Raw genomic sequence first — 15,007 nt, forward strand, 5'->3', positions numbered from 1 at the left:
GTTGTCGGATGTCCACATTCCTTATTTCATCCATTTTGGTTTTTTGTAGACAAGAACGGAGGAACTTCATTTCCGTTGCCTGAAAACTACTCTTTGTTGGTCCAGTAAGTGTTGCTGCTTCCGGACCATACGTCAATATAGGTAGTAGACATATTTTGTACAAGCTGATCTTGGAAACTAACGGACGTACAGCGTGATAGAATTTGGAAGCTTTCTGTATTCTGTTACTAATCCCTTGATGTATGACACTGTCTGATGGCGGAACACTGCATAATACAGGAAGATGTCTACAATATCCATCGCCTCATCTTCAATTACTAGATGAACAGTTGGAGAGTTTGTACTCATCACAAAGCCAAATGTCTTCATTTTGCTGATTATGAGGCCAAAGGTTGTAAAAGCTTCATGCCAGAGATCTAGTCTAGTTTGTACTTCCCCTTCTGTCTCATCCCATACCATTAATTCATCAGCAAAATCCAGGGTATTAGTTAATGGATCCTTTCTCTTACCCACTTTTAAAACTTCATCCATTATGATTATGAAGAGAAGTGGTGAAAGACAACTTCCTTGCTGGACTCCACTCTTCGTTTCAAACCAACCTGACCTACCATCCTGGACCTGGAAACAACACTTGGTTTAATCATATAATCGTTGTACTTGTGCAATGTCATTGAGCACTTTCTTATGTCTGAAACTTTCCAATATATGCCAGCATGGTACATGGTCATGTTTTCTCGATGTCCAGAAAAAAAGTTTTAAGTGTTTTACCTTTCTCCCAATACTTCTCACAGATCATTCTGGTGGCAAAAATGAGGCCTATGGTTGATCTATGAAGTCTAAATCCATGCTGTCCCTCCTGAAGTGTAGGTTCAACATATTTTCTAATCCTGCTCTCAAGATTTTGAGGCCATGTGACAGCAAGGAGTTATACCTGTGTACTTGGTACATTTCTTACTATCACCTTTTTTCAACAATGGGATGACAACACCTTGCTTCTAGTTACTGGGTATTACATTCTCTTTCCAGATTCTATTTAGTAATCTGTACATCCACTATTGCCCTACCTCTCCTAGTGCTTTGATCATCTCAACACTCAATTCATCTGATTCAGTTGATGTGTTGTTTCTCAGCTTAGATAATGCCGTCTCTACTTCCCACCATGTCAGACTAGTGGTATTTGTGCTGCCAAAATCATAAGGTTCGTCATCTAATGGAGTGACATGTTCATAACAGTTCAGCAAAGTTTCAAAGTGCCTTTGGAACTCCTGTAATATTTTGGTCTTATTCCTAGTCACCTCACCATTAGGAAGTTCTTCACATTTGATAATTCATTTTGAGTTGTTCTATTCTTAATAATACTGTATAACAGTTTCTTATTTCCACGCTGCATTATTGTGGTAGCCAGATCTTCCTTGCATTTCTGCTACAACCAACTGTTTGACCAGTAATTTTTTCTTTCTGTAAAGTGACAGCTTCTCTATTTCATGTTGATCTCCCCCACGTTCTTGCTTGATATGAGTAATCTTCTTGCACGGTTTATCATTGATAGCCTCCTTTTTAATATTATCATTCCACCAGGCAGTTTCTTTAGGTTTTCTTATTTGACTCTGTCGTCCACACTTTTTCTGCTGTACCAACCACAACCTTCTTTAGAGTATCCCATTCTTTAACTACCAATTTCAGTTCTTCTCTCGGCAGCAACATGCAGACACCTTCCCTGAATTCTTCCTTTACACTTGGCTCGGTTAGTCGAAAAGTTTTTATTTTTGGGACTCTTTTGTTACAGATTATAAGAGGTCTTCTATCTGCAACAACTGCAACCAACAGTCTATGGTCTCCACCAAGGTCTTCACTTGGAATGACCATAACATCATTGACATTTTTCAATACATTTTGATCTATCAAAATATAATTATTACTGTACCTATTTTATCATCCCAGCAATATCAGGTTGTTTCACAAGCATAGATCTAGCATATATATATGTTTCCCATTCCATGAGGGAAAAGTATGGATTCATATCCTGTTCGTTGTGAGCCATCTCGTGAATTAAAATCACCCGTTACAATTAGATTGTCATACTCAGTGTGTTACACCAAATTTTTAAGGTGGCCTTTTCCTCTTTTGAGCACTCTACCTGTGGAGCAAAGACTTGGATCACATTTTACGTTTCCCTCCTAAGTTCACAGATAACTTAATTATCCTTTCACTAACAAACTGAACTTCACTACAAGCATCTATGCAACTATGCATTAAAAAACCACCTCCATTCTTAGACTCTACTTCATTTCCAGACCAGTAGAGACTATAGTCCAATCTGATATTCATTTTCCCAGTTTTCTTCCACTTTGTTTCACTCAGGCCCATGATCAGAAGTTTCCTCCTTTCCATGAGGTCGACCAGCTCTTAAGTTTTGTTTGTCAATGTCAGGATATTTAATGTTCCCACTCTCATACTTTGTCTTCGTTTGGTTTGGGTAGCTGGTGTAACATCAAGCTGTGTACCATCATTCGCACCAAACTGATGTTGTCGTAAATCCTACATACGAGGCTCGTATCATTCTTGCAAGAGACTTCTTCAGTAATCCCTCTATTGACCTGCTGAGCCTAACACAGACGGAGATTTTCTTTCAGTGTTTTCTCCCTTAGCCTTTGGTGTCCAGTCACCTCAATCTACAAGGCAGCAGGTTGTACTCATATAAATCTCTGAATACAGGGCTGCCTCTTCCACCATCTCCACCGCAACAAAGTCCACCTTCTCCGCTGTAGAAGTCGTTGAAGTCTTCACTCGTAACCCTGAGCTGGGACCCTTACCAGATGTTACACACCGGGTCAATGTGCTCTGGGACTCACATAGGCAGGGGCGCCACTCCCTGGGTAGGACTGCCTCCGAAAAGGGTCCCTACCTGCTACCTAATTTTAAAACTGTAGCGAGCGTAATATTATGTTGTTCGATTTCTTGCACTTTGTGTTGGAGATGAACATAATATATTACAGCTCTATCATGACTGTGTGGATGCCATTTAACATGAAGTTGCATATACTAAGGCTAGATAGTACTAAGTCACTGATTAGCGGAAGAATGAATATCCACTGTTTAGTGCAAGAATATCATCTGTTAAAAGGCATGAGAACTCGTGAAAGGATCTTCCGTCATAAAGTTGATTTTTATTGTTTGTTCTGCACGTGGCTTGAACCTGACTGTGAAGGCAACAGTGAATGGTTGTACTTTTCAAGACAATCAGATAGCAAAGAAACTCAACATGTCTCAGTTTCTCTAGCATGTAGGCACAAGATTAGTTCCGTCTGCAGGCAATGAATTTGAAGCTAGCACTTGAGTTCAAACATAGCTTAGATCACTTGAAAACATTTTCCGAACCAAGTTACTTTCTGACGGTTAAAACAAGGCACAGAGAAGATGTATTGTTTGTGGAGACATAGAAAAATCCCGCACGACAAGGCCGGGAGGAAAGACACTTCACACGAGTGTAGTGGCCGTAATGTTGAACTTCGTCCCAAAATTTTCTTTGAAAATTTACCATACTGTAGTGCATTACGAGAAGTGACATGTTTAGTTTTTAACTTCAAAGTGGTGTATTATATCAAATAAATGATTGAGATTTATTTCAACAGTGTAGTGCAAGCTTAACTGATTTTACAATTTTTAATGTTTCTTCCTTCTTGAGAAAAATATGTAATTTTTTCTCTTTTTTTTTTTACAAAATACCTTGTTTTATCATACCTGAAATATATTAAACTTGTACTGTAAGGATTCGGAAAACGAACAGACTTTTCAATTTATTTGTAACTCAAATCATATTCATTTTGTGCCATTCTGAACGTAGCCATAAATTCTGCAAATCAGCCTGCTCATGGCTGAGGAGCAACGTTTAAGGCATCAGCAGGGTAAGTGTTAAGACTTTTATACTCTGGATTTCTCTCGGAAATATACGAGAAATTTCAACGGGGTCAATATGGAATTCACCGAGATGGGGATGTCAATGTTTTCTGTTTCTTAGGAAGGTGTTTGAAAGCAGTTGACTTCATAACTAGGTTGAATGCCTTGCACAGCACTTCCAGCCTTTCTTCACTGTGATTCGTCATCCTGCGGGCTGGGTAGTCTCCAACAATACTCCTGAACACCTTTTCTTTCCCGAGCGTAGCATTGAAGTCTCCGAGAAGGATGTTTATGTGTTCTTTGAGGATCTTGGATGGAGTATCTTCAAGCTCTTCCCAGAAAATTTATATTCCTTGTGGGTCCGTCCTGTTAACTTCATTAATTGATGCATGGACGTTCACCATGGTGTAGATTTTATTTGTGCTTCGAAAAGAAAGGATCGAGATCCGACTGTTGGGGGATGTGAAGTTGGTGACAGACTAAAAACTTCTTACTAATCACAAATCCTGTACCTAGGTGGGGGATAGACTTTATAACGTTTCCCGACTTTACCATTGACGATCCTATACCCTTGGGATTCAAGGGCTTCTTCATCTACAAACCTTGTTTCTTGAATTTCTGTGATCAGTATTTGATGATCTTGCAGGGTGTCAATCAACCTCCAAGCATGCCTGTGCAGGTTCCCCAAAATCCGATGACCTGCAAGAGACGCGCGTGACGACGGTGGATTGGTTACCATCTGGGGTAGTTGCTTCTGCTGATTTTTCCTCCATGCTTTTCACAGATGAAAAACTGTAGATGGGAGCCAGCTATATTTCAACCGATCAAGGTAATGCCAAGGTTGTAAGCCTTGGAACACCCAGCAATGATAGGCTCGCCGACCCAATTTCCTGCTGGGATTGGTTACCCAACATTCCACTGGGTTGCTTGGCTTAACGGGGGCACCATTTGTAGGTTACATGTCAGAGTTGGAGTACAGTTAGTAATGGTAACTGTTTAGGAGGAATTACATCTTGCGGACCATCCTCTCTTAACATTAATCACAAACTAGAAAGGTTTGATGCATTGAAGAGTGATATCAGCAAAAGAAAGGGCCCCAAATGCCAAGATAATGACACACTATGTATCACAAACGTAATGTCTTCATGGTCAGAAGAAAATAAGGGTTTAAAACAAAGAGCACCAGGCAGGAAAAATGAAAAGTGAGAAGCCATGCAATTGGCAGTAACGTCACTCAAGTAGTGGCCTGTGGTCACTGATGCTCCATCATTAAAGTCCCTCAGCATGCCCTTTCAGTCTGATACTGTGGAGGTATTCCACCACCCCCAAACCACAGTTGGGAGTATTAAAGTTATACAGTAACAACCATGAATGTAACAACAGAAAGTGTTCTTCAGTGGGATTAATGTGAAACAAATGTCCTGTTTTGCACATCATTCAGCCTTTACGTTAGTCACTGCCACCTTACTCCAACTCAACCGCACAATTAAAACAGTGTCATTGACAATCTGTTCAAAATAAACCAATTGTTTATGCACTAATTTCACCTTTTCTGGAGAAATACCAAACGCCTGCATAAAAATAACACAGCAAGCCTCAACAACAGTAATTGTATACACATGAGACTTTCCTCCATTTTGAACATATGTCTTTTGTTAGTAGAATACTATTTCACTATAGACGTAGTAAACCAAGTATTAGCATCATGGAGTAGTTCAAATTATTTGTCTAATTTCTTCAACACAGTAGCTGGGCGATTTTTGTGGACAGCTTTAAAACATCCTTAGCACTGAAGTAATCTTCATTCCTGTTTCTCCTGAACTTCATGACATCCATAATTTCTCTTGGATGCTTTCTTCTATGTACCTTCCTTGATGATTGTGGTTTTGAAATGGGCAGATCTTCAACTGATGACGTCTCACAATCCTGCAACAAAAGGCAAACAATTTCAAATTATTGCAAATAAACCATATTAGTGCCACAAAGGTTGGAGTTATAAAGACTAGATTAACTAAAGTTGGACTGATTAGGTTAGGCTGGAATATAAATTAACAAGAGCCTGTAGTAACATACTCATGTAAATCTGGTGCAAGTTAGGAATGTCACATAAATACAAATGAAGTTTCATTTGTAATATATGTATGTCTATGCTAGACTAATGAGCCATCCATTAATACAACTCAAACCAAAGAAGATTTAGCACACCTGGAGAGGTGGTAGCGATTACTGTAATAAGAGAGACAATAAGGCAACCATCGTCCTATCAGAAGGAATCGATGAAGTCTGACACTTTGAGGAATAAAGGTATTGGCAAAAGAAACAGAAGGGTCACAAACGGTATGAAAATTAAGACTCCCTAGGCCTGGCAAATTCAATACCGGAGTTAAAAAACCAAAAGATCCGTCCAAGGAAATTTAGATGGGAATGGTAAAATACCGAGCCTGGCACAAATGGAATTAATGCCATACCAGGAACTTCAAATGCAGTTTAATAACATGGAGATATAGAACTACAATAGGTGTTCATGAACCTTATTAAGGGATCTAGAGGCATGACAATCGTATTTTACTGATTTAACCAGTTTTCAATGTTATATACTTGTTCCGGGGTTTATCATGGATCGCAGAGGTGAAAGACGGTGCCAGGGTGAATGGGTCTAACTACAAGGTCAAGAATGAATATAAAACTAAACTCAAGGTTATATTATCTAGAATTCAAATCTTAATTTTTACAGGTACAAACGTTAAACAAGACTGGTAAAAAAAATCCAAGATTAAGAACCTTAACATCTTGGGCTTTCAGCCCGTAACGTTACATTACCTGAACTACAAGCTCAAATTTACAAAGATCACAAATTTACTCAACGGCAGAAATCCCACTAATTCATGGAGCACTTGCTCCCAAAATTACAACATTTAGTCTTCAAGAGGCATTCAGAAATCTTACTTTGAAAAAGAGCTAACAGTCTCTGTTTCATCTGGCCTATTCAAGGCAATATCAGAAAATTACAATCATTCGCCATCAAGGCACAACTTACAAATGTGAAACAGGGGTATCTTGTACCCAACCTATTGGTCCTTTGCGGAGAAGAACAGGTTAAGCAAATGGCCCGAAACACAAATTGAAAGGAGGCGTGTACTTGCACTCCTAGGTATGAGCTCTTAAAACATAAAGGGCACTAGGCCGATGAAACAGGGGCTATTCCCAAACTACTGAGGTGACTCATATAGGGACTGATTGATGTCTTAGGGAAAGGAAGAAAAACAGTTACAAAACGTCGTCACCTCAAACCAAAATAAATGGGAACTCGAGGGGGTCCTTTACTACCTATAGCCGATTTACAGTTAAAGTTTTTATGAAGTTGTTATATTAGCCAGCAGAAAGTTACATTTTTAGAAAAGGTTACATGGTTAACGATTTCGGACCTTTCCCTCAGGTTAAACTGCGGAGCTAGCAAGAAATAAAGACGTTATGTGGCCATTACCTTGTCGATGTACTGCTGCCTGATGAAAGCGGCAGCCCGCCTCCTGCTTTGACACACACACACTTAGTAAGCTGACGATCAATTGGCCAAGAGAGGTGAAAATCCGTAGTCTATACACCCTCGGGATAGTTCGAGACCATTCAAAATTAAACCTGCCACACCCTCATTTTTACTGGTTAATTTAAAAGACACTCAAAATTGAAGAAGAAGAAGAAGAAGACTGTGATTGGTAGAAAATTAATTACAGAAATTATTGATTGGTTGGATTCAAAACTGGCAGAAAAGATAAACATTGCCAACCCAAAAATAAATGAACATCAATTAGAAAAAACTTATGAATACAAAACTTGAGGGGTTCTTTTAGGCACTAGATTTAAATGCATGGCGTTGGGGTGTAGCTCCCGGTACAATATGCTTTTTTAATTACATTCTTAGATTAAGCAATGTTCAATGATTTGTACATGTTATTTTATCTCATGTTCTCAAGCAGCTCAGGATGATCTATTTTTAGACTGAAACCGGCCCTGCAGATGGTGTATTTTTAAATGTAAATACATTGTACTGTTAACAAGTAGTATTGATTAGGTGTAATTATTCCCATTTTTTTTGCTCACAGAACAGATGTCACTCTCTTTGCCTCATGGTATTGTGCCCCACTCTGCATGAAAATCCACTCATTTGAGCCGTACCTCTCCTCCGTTTGAGGGAGCAGTCTTCCATATAGCACCCTTAAATACGGGTCATACCGGGCGAGTTGGCCGTGCGCTTCACAGCGCACAGCTGTGAACTCGTATCCGGGAGATAGTGGGTTCCAATCCCACTGTCGGCAGCCCTGAAGTTGGTTTCCTGTGGTTTCCCATTTTGACACCAGGCAAATGCTGGGACAGTACCTTCATTTGGCCACGGCCGCTTCCTTCCCATTCCAAGGCCTTTCCTGTCCCATCGTTGCCATTAGACCTATGTGTGTTGGTGTGATGTAAATCAAATAAAAATATTAACAAATACTGGTCATGCCTCACTGTATCCTCCACCAAGTACAACTTTCCAATTGCATGCAATTTAATGCACTCTAAGCCATGATAGAAGCAGGATGTTTCATCATTTGATGGTTTTTCCTTGTTTTTTATCCTCCAGCTCAGAAAGTTGGCAGGTTTGATCCTGGTTCAGTCCAGTGGTATCTGAAGGTGCTCGGATACTTCGGCCTCATATCTGTAGATATACTGGCACACAAAAGAACTCCTGCAGGACGGAATGCTGGCACCTCAGAGTCTCCGAAAACCATAGAAATAGTTAGAGGGACATAAATCCAATATTATTATTCTTATTATTATAATTATTACTGCTACTGGATTCCGTGGTTTACAGGGCTGTAAGAAGGTGCTGAGGTGAATGAGTGGAGAGTGAAAGGATCAGAGCAAAGTTAAAACACTGAATTTTAAAATTTTATTCCTTTCCCTTTCTTATTTTCAAATTTGGTATTCAGAATATTTGGATGAACAACAATATAAGATGAGCTCATCAGCTCCCACAATAACAATGACAGATTCAAAAATTTACAAGCTATAAGCAAAATAGCTCTGAAGGTACACTATTTTACAAGAGCATATTAGCTCCACTCACATTATATAGTAGTTTGAGCGTCACACTTTAATACAATCCAGTCTCTTAGAGGCACCAGTTTCTTACACAACCATACTTGACAAACTTCAAATAACATGTTTACTGCCATTTCTGCTTGACAGTCCGTTATACACTCATCTATAAATAATAAGAAGTTAAACAGGGGCAATTAGCTTCCATTTTAAATGGCCTTAGTTTATAAAATAAAGGGTTTGAGATGATCGGCCATGAACAAAAGCGAAACACTTGCACTACTTTTAAAATACACTTAACACGTTGAGTGCCAAGTGACCCCATTTGAGTACGTGAGAGTAGTCAAGTTTTTGAACTTCCCGTCCCCATATGAGATCGTACGTTCGTTCAAAATCAAGAACTGTGTGCAGTAAGTGTGCGTTTCCAAGCTGTATAAAGTCTCTTCCTAGCATCTGTTGGCCGTCTATTTACGTACATGCATAGTCCACCTTCAATTCATCAATTCCTGTTTTGGCACGACCCCATATCGGTACGTCAACAGTGCATTGTAGGGTAACAAAGTTATTGTCTACCTAGTGCATATATTATATAATTGTTCTTTGTTCTTCATAATATCGAAGAGAACCCGTTGAAAATTTGCCGGAAATACCCATTCCACGCGTCTCTACAATACAACGATCCATCAGGAAAATATTCTTGCTTACTATAAAACAGTTACTTCCAATCAGCGTCGGGTATAACTGGCTGCCGCTATACGCACGTCTCGCCTGCTGGGTTCAGCCGACTCCAGTGGCTAGCGATGTATAGGCATAATCATAGACTTTGAAGGTCAACAAACGAGTTTATTGCGCCGCGGTATGGCAATTCCACCCTAACATTTTCTGTGCAAAACCTCAATTTCATCTTCAACTTCTTTAAAGCATCCTTGTTGCGTGCCACTGAATGCATTTTTTTGTACAATACAAATTTTTAAGCTACCTTTGTCTTCATAACGCCAAATATTGGCTTTAGTTAGGCCTGTGCCATATTTTCTTGCAGCGGCACAATTATACATTTCCCAGTGTTTAATGCCAATTAACTTAAAATTAGCATCATAATATTGACGAGAACCTGTTGAAAATTTGCCGGCAATACCTATTCCATTTATCTTTACAATGCGACGGTCCAACACGAAAATATTCCTGCTGTCTATAAAACTTAATTTTACTAAGCGTGAGGTACAGTAGACGCGTTATAACTCGGCTACTGAATAGCCGTGGCCTCTCTAAGAATTTGAAGGCCGCCATGTTTTGATGCCATTCGGCAGATTTGAGAAACCTTTCGCAGAGGGTAAAAAAATGTCATTTACAGAAAGCCCTCCGCTGCTCCTTAGACAACAAAGAATGAGTCGTTACACCCTCAATCTCATAAACAAGCAACTTTCTACAGTTTAGTTATTCGAGCATTAAATATTCCACTATCCCCTTCTAACCGAAAAAAAGAGTTTGAATATATAAAAGAACTTGCAAAACTTAACGGCTATAAACCTAACCTGATAGATAAGATCATTGGTAAAATAAAATCAAAAAATACTACAAATTTAATTCCAGATAAGCCCAAAATAATAAACACTGCCACTTTCACCTTCACTAACCCCGCCATACACAGCATTACTAACCCATTTAAGAAGCATAACATCAGAATTGCCTACCGAACTCGCAACACTAATCGGAATATATTCTTTAATTCCAAATTGGTAAATACTTCTCAAGACAAATTTTCAAACTCTGGTATTTACAGACTCAAATGCCCCCAGTGTGAATTTTCTTATATCGGACAAACTGGCCGCAGTTTTAGAACTAGATACTTGGAACATTATAATGGCTTAAAGCATAAAAAGTACTCTGCCATGAGCAACCACATGAGGGATTCCGGCCACAATTATTCTACAATTGAACAGGACCTCCACGTTATAAAACATGTAAATAAAAGCAGCTTAATGACTGAATTGGAAAATACATACATTTTCTTGGATCAACATTTTAATAATAATAATTTGAATGATGTCCCTGAGAACAACAGCCCATTAATTGAACAAGTCCCCAATTTTCTCACTAATCTTAATATAAATCATAACAATTTCACAAAAATCTTCAATTATAAACCTTTAAATACCCCTCCAGTCATCATAACAGATTCCACCTTACCCCCTACCCATAATACAGCTCCGCCGCCAGCTTCCAGCACTCTCATTGTTGCGCCTACCCCTCCCGTCCCAACTTACTCTTTGCCTAGGCAAGCACACAGATACAACACACACAGCAACGGGCATAAATTTAACAGAACCCCTTGAACGGCTAATGTCTCCGCTCAACGCTCATCCAACACAAGAGGTAAGCGATCTTAGTCGCCCATTCTGAACACCCTATTTTCAAGGCCCCAGTACATCCTTTTCCTTTTTCCATTTTCAGATTTCAGTTCACGCACTTGGCATCTTATTTTTTCCGTTTTGGTCTTGAACTCCCAGCAAAAATGAAGCGGCTTCAGGCGTGATCAATAGTGTTTGAAGTGTTACTACTCCATGTCTGCTACAACATATGATTTCTCTCGCCCGTTCTCGCGTATCTATACAAGAGTGGGATTTAATTATTTCTTCACTTAAAAGAATATAACCATTATGTTTTGTTATATATGAACATTCTTATTAACTGACTGGCAGCCATGAATTTCATACTACACTGCCAACTCTATGTTGCACCTTATGTTTTTACCTCTGGCAACACGATTACGTGGTTTTTTTTGTGTTTTTTTTTCTAACTCAGCCATGATGAACAACATTCTGATTGACTGACTGGTAACAATGATATCCTAATGATTTTAATTATTTCACTACCATCTCTGTATTATAGCCTACTTTCTGTTCTTATCCTCTGTCTCAACTCGATTGTGTTTTTTTCTCTTAGCCTTGTTGTAACATTCCATGTTTTTTCACACTTGTTTTAAGCCTATTTTCATTTTATAAATATAAATGTCGATTCTTAGGGTGCCATATATGTTAAGGACACTAGGTTCAGGGCCCTGACCTAACTTTAGGCTCAGATTTATTTTCAGCTGATGATGCTTACTACAGTTAAGCGAAACATGTCCCACCTTACAACGCCTGTTGTAATGTTTATTTCCTAAATATAGGAAAGATAAGTATTGGAAAGGTGGTGTTAACTATTATTCTTGTTTTAATGTTCATAGCCTGTGGGACACCATTTTCTTGAACGTGGTACTGCGAATATGTCCTCCCCACTCGGACACGGAATAGACGGAGGGACAAAAAATCCTCAATAAATACCGGGAAGTTACCTCGGAATCTCCATTGATGCAGGACTGAAAGGATGCCATATCGCCAGGTGGTGTCGTAGGCCTTCTCCAAGTCAAAGAAGACAGCTACCAAGTGCTGTTTGCGGAGAAACGCATCCTGGATAGAGATCTCCAGGCGGACCAAGTGGTCTGTTGTGGATCGAGCGGCTCGAAAACCACATTGGTACTCGGACAAGAGTCCTTGTTTCTCCAGACACCACACGAGTCTGCGATTTACCATCCTCTCAAATAGCTTACACAGGCAGTTTGTAAGACAAATCGGTCTGTAACTTCCTGCATACTTAGGATCTTTTGTCAGGCTTGAGGACAGGGATGACTATGCCCTCTCGCAAGTGAGACGGAAAATCATCCTCTATCCAGATTCGGTTGAACACACGAAGGAGATATAGTAAACTATCATCACTAAGGTGTTTCAACATCTGGTTATGGATGTTGTCCGTCCCAGGAGACGTGTCCTTGCAAAGCGCTAAGGCGCTGCGGAGTTCCCACTCCGTAAAGGGCACGTTGTAGTCCTCTGAAGCTTGGCTGGCAAAACTAAGGTGATGACGTTCTGCCTCGCGCTTCAGAGGGAGGAAATCAGGATAGTAATTCCCGGAGCCAGAGACATCCGCGAAATGACTGGCTAGATGGTTAGCAATCGCGAGAGGGTGAGTGGCGACACTGCCTGCAATGCAAATTCCCAGTACAGCAGATGATCCTTGAATACCCGAAATTCGTCGAAGTTTCGTCCACACTTGAGATGATGGAGTATGTGACGTCATGGACGACACATATCTCTCCCATGAAACCTTACTTTGTCGAATAAGAACTCGCGCCTTAGAGTGGAGTTTCTTAAATGCTACCAAGTTGGCCACAGTAGGTTGTCGACGGTACCATTTATGAGCACGGCGGCGTTCCTTGATGGCTGCTGCTATTCCATCGTTTCACCAAGGAACGAGTTTTCGACGAGGAGTCCCCGAGAAGAACGGAATGGACTCCTCAGCAGCAGCAAGAATAACTTGGGTGACGTAAGTTATTTCCTCGCCGACGCTCCGCCTGATATCGTCATTAAAGACAGCTAGTGATGTGTACTTTGGCCAATCAGCATGTTTAAGTATCCATCGAGGGGGAGCCTCGACGGATTTATGTTTCAACAAAGTAAGGATGATGGGAAAATGGTCACTGTCACAGAGATCATCGTGTGTATGCCACCGAAACAGTGGAACCAACGTTCGGCTGCATAGACTTACGTCTATGCGAGAATAGGTGTCGTAACGCACACTAAAGTGAGTTGGTTCCCCCGTGTTCAAAATACATAAATAGAGCTCTGTTACTAATGTTTCCAGCTCTCTCCCCCTGGGGCAAGGCGCCTCACAACCCCATATGGGGTTATGGGCGTCAAAATAGCCCAATAAGAGGAAGGGAGTTGGAAGCTGATCTATAAGATCAGTGACATCAGTTATGTTAAGAGCTTGACCTGCTGAAAAATAAACATTACACACTGTTATGACAGGCAGTAGAACGCGAGCAGCTACAGCCTCGAGGGGTGTTCATAATGGAACCTCTTCGCTGTAGGTATCAGAACATACAAAAATGCCAACACCACCAGAAGCCCGGTGAGCATGGTACCGTTCTGTCGAGTATAGTCGGAAATTTCTCAAGACCGTATGATGATTCAGGTCTGAAGTTGGTCTCCTGAATACAGACTATACTCGCTCCGTACTCACTAATGAGCTGACGTAACTCAGCAAGATGCCTATCATAACCGTTACAATTCCACTGTAACAGTGCCATACTGTGGACTATAAAAAGAGTGTTAGGTTATGTGCGACAAAATGCTAGTAAGCCTACACACTATCTACTTCTACATCCGTAGATGTAGAGGACAGCGCGACATCCATCCCGTCATCAAAAGATGGCAGGGGTGCTGCCCAGAACTTCAACGCTTGTCGGGGCGAGTGGTTCCCCTACGACGAGAGCGCGCACGTTTGGGAGCAGGAGTGCCTCCTGGCGCAGACTCATACCCCCCTGATGGGGGGCATGACTTTTCCTTCGCAGGGGAAGGCCGAGAGCGCTCAGCACGGGCGCTCTCCTTTTCCTTCTTTTTTTCGAGTTTAGACGGGTTGGTAGATGGTTTCCCAGCCCTGGTCGACGAAGCCGCTTCCGCCTTCTGGGGCACGACTTTCGTCAACCTCCTAGGGGGGGGACTTAGTCTTCCCCACTTGCTGTGCCAGCTGGCAACTGCCATCCTGCACAGACTTCTGGTCGGTCGAAGGTGGTGTGGTCCCCTCCTTCGAGCTTTGACTAGTTGCGACATTGCTGGGAGCAGCAACAGTCGCCTTGGGCGCAGCAGTCTGGACAGGTGTCGAGGTTGTAAATGACGAACCTGGAAGACTCTTGAGCTATCAAGCTATAGTCAAGTGTACAGGCAGGTGTATTCGTAGAATTAAACTGACGGCCCGCTTCCTGGTAGGAAAGACCATCCAGGGTCTTGATCTCCTGGATCTTCTTCTCACTCAGGTATGTCGGACAACACCGATTCCGAGGAGAACGAAAACCGGAGCAGTTAGTGCACTTGTATGGAGTTGCGCACTCCTCCGCGCCGTGAACTACTCGTCCACATGTACCACATACAGCCTGATTCGAACAGCGAGATACCATATGTCCGAATCGCTGGCATTGATGGCATCGCATAGGAGGGGG

At 41.1% G+C, this 15,007-nt stretch overlaps 1 long non-coding RNA gene across 1 annotated transcript in view; it reads right to left on the reverse strand.

Annotated features, from left to right (window-relative positions):
• Positions 1 to 3,727: 3,727 nt before the first annotated feature.
• The window catches only part of LOC136872552 (uncharacterized), a 29,931-nt gene continuing 18,651 nt past the window's right edge, over positions 3,728 to 15,007 (reverse strand). Inside the window, exon 3 of the long non-coding RNA XR_010859950.2 lies at positions 3,728 to 5,823. This is a non-coding gene — a long non-coding RNA (uncharacterized lncRNA). The remainder of the gene's footprint in view (positions 5,824 to 15,007) is intronic.

The sequence above is a fragment of the Anabrus simplex genome, chromosome 4, assembly GCF_040414725.1.
Source record: "Anabrus simplex isolate iqAnaSimp1 chromosome 4, ASM4041472v1, whole genome shotgun sequence".
NCBI classification, from domain to species: Eukaryota; Metazoa; Arthropoda; class Insecta; order Orthoptera; family Tettigoniidae; genus Anabrus; species Anabrus simplex.